A 9,008-nucleotide genomic window follows, 5' to 3' on the forward strand; every position below is an offset into this window, starting at 1 on the left:
TACACATTTACTGCGTTCACACCAACGCTCGCAGAAAGAATGGGGAAGAAAGGATATTGTTCTCGTTTTCGCTGAACCCAGTCACCTCGGTCCAGAGCCCGCACTTCTCTCGCCCTCAACCTCTCTCCACCTCCTGTAGCAAAAAAAAAAGAAGCAAGTGCATGCTCGTCGCCAAGACGCCCGCCCGCTAAAGTCATTAACTGCTGTGAGGGTTGAGAGGGAATATAGGCGCTAAAACATGCTCCCCCAGTCCTGCGACTGCTGACAAGAAGGGTGCGATGAGTGGGTATTGTGTGCAGGGGGATCCTATACACGGCGAAACACATGCATGGCTCTTACTTCACGGGATTTCAGCACTGCTATGAGATGGTACATTGCATCCGACATGCGCAAACTGCCATCAGTAGAAGCGTGCTACACCCTACTCTCTCATAACTCTAATAGATTTTGTCACTTTGGAACGCTAAACCCCTTAAACCAAATCAAACTGTGTACACGCTATGTAGTGAAGGTGATAAGGTGCTGTGTATGTAGAGGTTGCATGTCCACCGCTTCACTCTACTCTCTGCTAGCAGCGTATATGCCCTCAAGGCGTAGCACGCGGGAGATATATGCATACACGTTTTTCCTAAGAAGGCGGGTAGTCTTCTCGTCTCCAACCTGCATTGACACACTTCTACTGCAGGCGATTGAAGTAATCTACCCAAAAACAGCGACGCCTATCAAGCACTATATCCTTGCGGTGGTTATCATAGTGGCGCAGCAGTTTTCCGGCGTGGACCTGATCATCGTGTACGCGACTGGTACCAGGCAGCCCCAGCTCGGGTCAACACCGTACGACGAATTCATCGCACTCGCCTTCTTCCAAGTACGGATCAACCAGCGGTCAGAAACGCTCACAATGAGGTTTCTGGATGTTCAGCTAATGTATACTAATATAGAGGACGCGTTTTGTAGTATATTTTCGAAAATGTTTTATTGGTAGATATTGTGGAGTTTCTTAAAAGGCCTTCAAGCCTCTTACGAGGTCAAGTCGCGAATACCTAGCATGCTAGCGCACACCACAATGGGCCGTTCTATCAGAGCCAGGACTTTTCCAAAACTGTGTGACAGCAAATCCGGATAACAGGAGGTGTTTGTCTAACGACACGTCGTTGTCTCAGTTCTGAGCTGTCTCTGACCGCCCATAGCTGGTTCCCGCCGATTTCTGCTAATATTACCCGTTGTTCGTTTTCATAAGCCTCGGCAGTGCGACACCTAGCGGTGTGGTCTTCTGCTCTCGGGGGAACAAGGAAGCATTGAACTGGCGTGCAGTCTCTTTGATTTAGTCATCACCAGAGAAGGAGTAATTTTGTTATCTTGGTTATATCCGACGTGTTGCGATTCAGATCAAAATGCCATTTTCGGCAGTCTGTATACTACAGGTTAAACTCTGCCGAAGCAAATTTAACATGCAATTTAGCCGGTAATAAACTGGAGCTTAACTGATCAGCGCAAGTCTCTGAATTCGGCTCTCTCAGTCCTGAAATTCACGCCGCTGTTTCTTGTCACTGCCAGCCATAATTGTATTCCGAAGACGTCGTTACCAGTTGTGGCGCAAAGAGAACTGAATATAAGCTGCGCCAGTACGAAAAACATATATCACTGCTAGTTCCCGATATGCTAATCATCACAGTCAGTGCGACATGTGAACGGACCATACACAGGGACTGTACTGCAATTAGCTATTTAGACTTTTGCACGGAAGGCTCCTTTACGTGTCCATAATTTCGGCTCAGCATGAAACTATTGCGGGTTTGGCTGCTCATTGATAGACCTTTCGAAATATATTTCTCTTTGTGTTTTCGTATAACTGCCTGTGCGTATAGGTGACGTGAATGGGCGCCGTCATGGCGGTTTGGGTGAGGTCCTAGTACAATATGATATAGTGGAGTTACCAGGAGATTTTGACTCGGGCACCGTCTTTGGGAAATGGAAGTCGAACAGTTCGGGGCCCTTGGACTCAATTGATGCACGGTACCTCTAGCCACCGCTGTCAAGTTTGTAGAGCTTGGTTAAAGGAAGCCTTAATATATATGCCAAGTGGTCCTTCTTATAACTCACAGCAGCATGATATGAATATGTGTGACATGATCGAGGCACAAATTAGCTCAACAATGTTAAACATAGTTAGCAAAATGCGTATACACGAGCGAGGGATCTGCCATTGACGCTTTCTCGCCATGCCCTTAAAGGGCATGTCCTAAGTGTCCCCCATATGCTTTGCTGCGCAGTTGGTGGTAACGACCGGGGCCGCCCATCTGCTGGACAGAACAGGCCGAGTGATACCGCTCTCTGCTTCGGTCACCGTTTGCACAGCAACCGTGCTTCTGGCCACCGTCTCTTACGGCACGTCAAGGAGCTCCGCTGTGGGCAGCAGCTGGGAATTCGGTCTCGACTTCGTGTCCAAGGTACGTACAAAAGAAGAATTTAGGCCTAACGTTCCCAGCTACCAAATAAAAAAATTCACACACTAATGGCTTTTATTAGGTTACAGTTCTTGGAAACGCAGCCCTACAGATTAGTAGGAGTGAAAAGCATGGGGGCTGATCGATTATTCAAAATTTGCTGCAACGGAAGCAGAACCTTTACCATGTGGCCATGCTTGAAGCTTCGAATTTTCATCGAGAAACTCGAGCTTTGGGAACGATTGGCGCATAAGAAGTTTCCTAGCCCACGTGGTCGCCTTTATGGCTGCAGTGGGCGCTGCATATTCACGTTTTTCACTGTCCTGTGTGTATGTAAAAACTGCCCAAATACAAAACACTGCGCAAATACTTCAACGTTTAAGCAACGTAATTTATTTTTCCGGTGTTTGTGCACTTGAACTTGAAAGTTTGCGATTTAGACAGTTTCCTTTAATGGCCGAAATTTTGACAAATCGAAATCGCCGTTTTTTTATACATGGGCCCTATGGTAAGTTTTGTAACTGGTAATATTAAAGAGCTCTGGATAGTAGCACTATATATTCGGTGTTTTATTTTCTGATATCACGGATCTGAAAAATAGTCTTCGGTAGTTGCCGTAGAGGCCCGATTCCGATCTCTGAACGTTAAGGCCCAAGAACGTATTCCTTCTCATTGGCTGTATGTTAGCGAGTTAAACGGATATTCTGGCACAGAAATATCTATGAACGCAAACTACAGCTAACACACGCCCATTGAAGGCGGAAAATAACTACCGAAATAATTGCGGAATAAATAGTGTGAGTGTTGCCATACCACAGTAGTTGATGCTGCCTCCCGGGTCGTACATGGCTGGTATTTTGGGTATTTAAAACATCATACATTGGAACTTAAAAAAGAGCACTCCCCCATGAAATATACTAGTAACTTATTTTATGGTTGTCAACTTTGAAAACAGAGGGGTGCATAAAAAAAATGTCGCACTAATTGGATTCGAACCGCAGCTTCAACATTCTAAAACGCAGCGTTAAATCGTTGTGCCGCAGAAGCTATTTTTTTTCTTATTACGTGTTCTTGACACATCGCATTTCACCAAGACGAAATCAACAAAAAATCCCCCAAAACGCTATTTACACGTGACACACAAAAATTCACGCATACACAACAAAGGCTCAAGTCTTGAAAGCCACTCGGAAGGGTCTGCAACAGCTTTCTGAATTACCAAAAACCTGTCCACCCTTTCCAGAAAATAAATTCGGGCAGGCCGCGCGCCTTTATCACAATGTGAACCAGCCATTCTTGAGCGCCATTTACAGCGGAAAAGCGAGATTTAATTGCGCTTTCCTTAGTTTTAACAATATTTCTGCTATTTGTCGCCAGGTGACGCTACTCAGGGCACCCTACCATTGAGAGAACGGAATCATGCACCGTAGGGGTCGCACGTTACGGAAACGGTGGTTGCCAAGTCTTGCAGCGCGCTGTGAAGTCCCGTTTGCAAAATGATGGGGCGGGGTACCTTCAACACAAATGTTTTTAAAGGGTTAGCAATAAAGTCCCAGTTCTACAAAGAAAAATTCAGAGGTCGCTTTGTATGTCTGAAATGGTGAGAGGTGAAAGCCGCCGTCGCAATTGCTCAGTCCACGGAGTGATTGCGACGGCTGCTACTGGGTGCCGCCAACAGTCTGCCGTGTAGTGTGACAGTGGAAGGTAAAACTTTATTCAGCCCTATGTTATTTTTGGGCGGTTTAGGGGCGTCTTCAAAGCTCCTTGTTGCATCCCCAGGAGTCTCCTCCGTGGACCTTATCCACTTCCACCCAATGGTCGGTTGCCCTCCGTCCATAGGTCCGCCGACCACTGTCGCCCGTTGAGCTCGCTGTACCAGACCTTGTTGGTCTTCGCAGAGGTCGCTGAACAGCAGAGTCTCCCATTGCTCCTCACTCGGGTTTCGAATTTTGGTGACCACGTCCATGTTTTGACAGGCCCATATGATGTGATGTAGTGTGGGCTTTTCGTCGCACCACGGACATCTGTCCGCGTATATGGTAGGGTGCATTTTGTTCAGTATGTGTAGGTTTGGGCATGACCCTGTCCGTGGTCTCCAAATGACAGCTTCCTCTCTGTTGGGAGAACTGTGCGGTGGGAGATATCGTATTCTTCTGCCTCTATAGGTTTCTAGTATGGCCGAGTATGCCTTAGGTGCTGGCAAACGTACCGTGGAATAGTCGGATACTGGAGCGAAGCAAGATGTTTGATGGTTGTATCGGGCGCGCTCTCCCTCGTATGTCAGGCGCGCACCTTGCGATGGCTGCTACTGGCTGCCGCCACCAGTCGTAAGGTGAACAGTTATGATTAATGATCTATAATTAGTTACCTAATAATTGTTGTGTTGTGAAATTTGGTAGGTAGGTTCATTATTACCTTGACTACCACTAATCATTATTTGAGCCGCATTGTGCTAATTAGCCATCGCGAAACACACTTCTGTTCATAGACACTTCCGTTCACGGTCATTTTTGTTCACGGACACTTTCGTTCAGGGGCACGAATGATGAGGCATTAGAGGCATTCGACTCAAAAAGTTCGGCGTCGGCGCTGTCACCATTACCAACGTGTCACGCTACGCCTCTGGCAGGTGGTATTCGGCAGGGTATATGGCTAGGTAATGTGACATCTTTGAACCTATTACACGACCCGGTTGGAGGAACCTGTCAACTCTGATATCTTCTTTGGGATGGGAGGGTGAAAAAAAATCGAACCAGCTGCCCTTCGATCTCTATTGTCCGGCCGCGCAGGTACTTTTGTACGGTTGAACTGAAGTAAGGCCTTACATCTTCTTCGGGTAGTCTTTTACATATTGCAGTAGTTTACGACGGTGTGCTAATCAGTAAATATGAAATAATAAAGCAGAAGTTTAGGAATTGTTAAGTAAGCGAGTAACAAAGTGTAAGTGACTGCTGATCTTCAAGGGGAGTCGGTCCGCAGGTAGTAGCCATTGTCATTGTAGCGTAATAGGCCTAAAGGCCGAGCATTAGTAGTGTACTGGAAATTTTTTTTCCTTTGATGTCAGTGAATGACGCTAAGTACCAAAAAGGGTAGGTTAAAGCCCCGCTCCGCTCTTTTCGTGACAACTACAGTAACGCAACTACGGTATTCGAACTGTGAGTGTAAAAGCGTTGCCTAATGCTGTAGCAAAAGATGATCTCATCAGGACCGACTAGCGGAACAGTGCAGAAGAGATATGGAAGCAAAAACAACACGACCACACCATTTTTACCTGGGTACATTTAGTGAGAATCCGGAGCTGAGATAAAAACTAAACAAGCTTTTTTGGCTTAAGCTGAAGTTTTTTTAAGGTATTCGGTGTCCCGGACTCGAGGCTTCAGAAGCGCAGGAAACATCACACCAATTAATCTTGCGGATAATGACAGATCTCGTGTATAATCTTGCGCGCTCTTAATTCTATGAGCCATAAAGGCTTTCTCCTTAAAATATAAAGCAAAATTCACGGAATGAGAAGACTGTGTAGGCGCTATCGCGTCTGCATTAAGGCGAAGCTTGAGCGTCCTCCTAACGTTTTGTTTCTTTTTGCTGAGGACCGTTAGATAATAAATAATTAAAAATTATTCATGCAATAAAGTTTGCCCTTTTATGCGGTACAGTTCGGTTCAGTTCAGTTCAGTCGTGTTCGACTCTTCGTGACCCTATGGACCATATCACGCCACGCTTTCCGGTCTCCTACTATCTTCCTAACATCACATAACTTCATCTGCAGCGCCTCGAGGATGCCATCTAACATCGCGTTCGCTGCCTACCCCTTCTCCGGTGACCCTCAACCTTTCCCAACATCAAATCTTTCTCCAGCGACTCCTCTCTTCTCATCAGATGACCAAAGTAGCTGAGCTTTAACTTTAGAATTTGACCCTCCATTGAGCAGTCAGGGTTTATGGTAGAAAATATCGACTGATTTGATCTTCTGGCAGTCCAAGGAACTCTCAAGAGTCTCCACCAGCACCACAATTCAAACGCGTCAATTCTTCGGCGGTCAGCATTCTTCACAGTCGAACTCTCGCATCCATACATCACAACTGGAAAGACCATGCACGAGTTACATGGACCTTGGTTGGCAGACTAATGTCTCTGCTCTTTACTAGGCAGTCAAAGCTAGCCATGGCTGTTTTTCCCAGAAGCAGGCGTCTCCTAATTTCATGGCTGCAGTCTCCTTCCGAGGCAATCTTGGAGCCCAAGAAGAGAAATACTGTCACAGCTTCCGCTTCTTATCCATTGATGCTCCAGGATTTGATAGGGCAAGACGCCATGATCTTTGTCTTTTTAATATTCAGTTTAAGGCCAAACTTCTTACTGTCTTCTTGTACGCGCATCAGAAGTCTCTTGAGGTCCACTTCACTTTCTGCCATTAAAGTGGTATCATCCGCATATCTAAGGTTGTTGATATGTTTTCCAGCAATCTTCACTCCAGCTGAAGACTCGTCCAGACTGGCCTTCCTCATGATGCACTCAGCATATAGGTTAAATAGGCAGGGCGACAGTATGCAGCCTTGTCTCACTCCTTTCTCAATCGGAAACCAATCAGTAAGACCATGCCCCGTTCTGACTTTGGCCTCTTGCCCTTCATACAGGTTCCTGAGGAGACAGATGAGGTGAATTGGAACTCCGATCTCTTGGAGAGCTGGGAGTTATGCGGTGCAGCTGCTTAAATAGCACCTTCAATAACATACAACATTAGCTCTGTTTCCGCAAAGTTGGGACTGAAAATAGTTTTTCTTTTTACGGGAATCCCGCCAGAAACAACTGAAAATCCATATGATTGTTGAACGAAGATGTCAGCCTTAATTGAATAAATGGATGGCGTTGTTGCATACGCCAATTTCTGGTGCTGTGATGTTTCCTGCGCTTATTTTTAGGCTCATGGAGCGAAATCCCGTGCACCAGATTTGTGCACGTTAATTGTGCTCAAGATCTGTCATATTTCGTGAGATTCCGCGAGATGTGTTTATGTGTAGCGTTCCTGCTATCTGCAATTCCACGCTTGAACGCGCGACGAGGAACGCCACGCTACAGGTGCGAGGGTGGGCCGTCCAAACTCACAGTTGCTGGAGAAAGTGTAACAGATATTACGCGTTTCGTTTCCTGTAAACAACTTTAAATGTAGCACTACAACGAACGTCCATAAGAGGCAAATGGCAGGACAGGAAGGGTAGGCTTTCGCCATTCTCCTCTTTAAAGACATTTAAAAGACCTAATATTGAAGCCAAATTTTCACAACGAGGGTCGGAGCGGCGCTTTGCGTATGCCGTATGCTTGGTTGGTTGCACAACTTTTATTTCCATTGGAAATGGGCGTCCTCTCCCCGCCCCCGGCACGCGTGCCGGGAAAGACGGAGAGTCGTGCGCCCGCGGATTAGAGCCTGGCAGGTAGCCTTTGGCTTGTTGCGGCCTCTTCCGCCAGATGGACTGGATGGTGCTGGATCGCAGGGTCCGCGCTTCGTAGCAGGGTGTCCCAGGTTTCTCTACTTGTAATATTTTGTCCTATCCCTGGAGATTGTGGGCACTCCCAAATTATGTGGTCGAGGGTCTCTCTCGCCCTACAGTGCTTGCACAGATCATTGTCCCTAAGGTCTGGTAGCACGTGAAATGCCCACTCCAGGTTCATGAACGTATTAGTTTGTAGCCGCCTCCACGCGACAGCTTCTCTATTATTTAGGCTCACATCTGGCGTTAGATGGTTGGTTGGCTTGTGGGGTTTAACGTCCCAAAGCTACTCAGGCTATGAGAGACGCCGTAGTGGAGGACTCCGGAAATTTCGACCACCTGGGGTTCTTTAACGTGCACTGACATCGCACAGCACACCGGCGCCTTGCTTTTCGCCTCCATCGAAAAGCTGCCACTTGCACAACTTTTATTTCCATCGTAAATGGGCGTCCTCTTCCCCGCCCCTGGCACGTGTTCCGGGGAATACGGGGAGTCGTACGCCCGCGGATTAGAGGCTGGCAGGTAGCCCTTGGCTTGCTGCGGCCTCTTCCGCCAGTTGGATGGTGCGGTGTTGGATCGCAGGGTCCGCGCTTCGCAGCAGGATATCCCAGGTTACTCTACTTGTAATATTTTGTCCTATCCCTGGAGATTGTGGGCACTCTCAAATTATGGGGTCGATGGTCCCACTCGCCCCACAGTGTTTGCATTTGCACAGATCATTGTCCAAAGTCTGAAAGGGCGTGAAACGCCCAGACCGGGTTCATGAACGTATTAGTTTGTAGCCGCCTCCACGCGACAACTTGTCTATTATTTAGGCTAATATCTGGCGGGGGTACAAGTCCACGTCCAAATTTATAATGGTCGATGCTTTCCCCGTAATTTTGCAGACGCTTGTCATATGCCCAGTGTTCGGGGGGCTCGACGACTACCCGGAAGTAGAGAGCTCGGGCTACCTCGTGAGCCGCCTCTTTACCAGGGACGGCAGCATGGGCGTTTGCCCAAATTAATTGAATTTCCCTATTCAGCGTTCTTTGGGTGAGGATTTTGGCCTCCTCCGGCGATATCATCCCCTTTC

This window comes from Amblyomma maculatum, chromosome 3, assembly GCF_055883805.1.
Source record: "Amblyomma maculatum isolate TAMU_Amacu chromosome 3, ASM5588380v1, whole genome shotgun sequence".
Taxonomy (NCBI): domain Eukaryota; kingdom Metazoa; phylum Arthropoda; class Arachnida; order Ixodida; family Ixodidae; genus Amblyomma; species Amblyomma maculatum.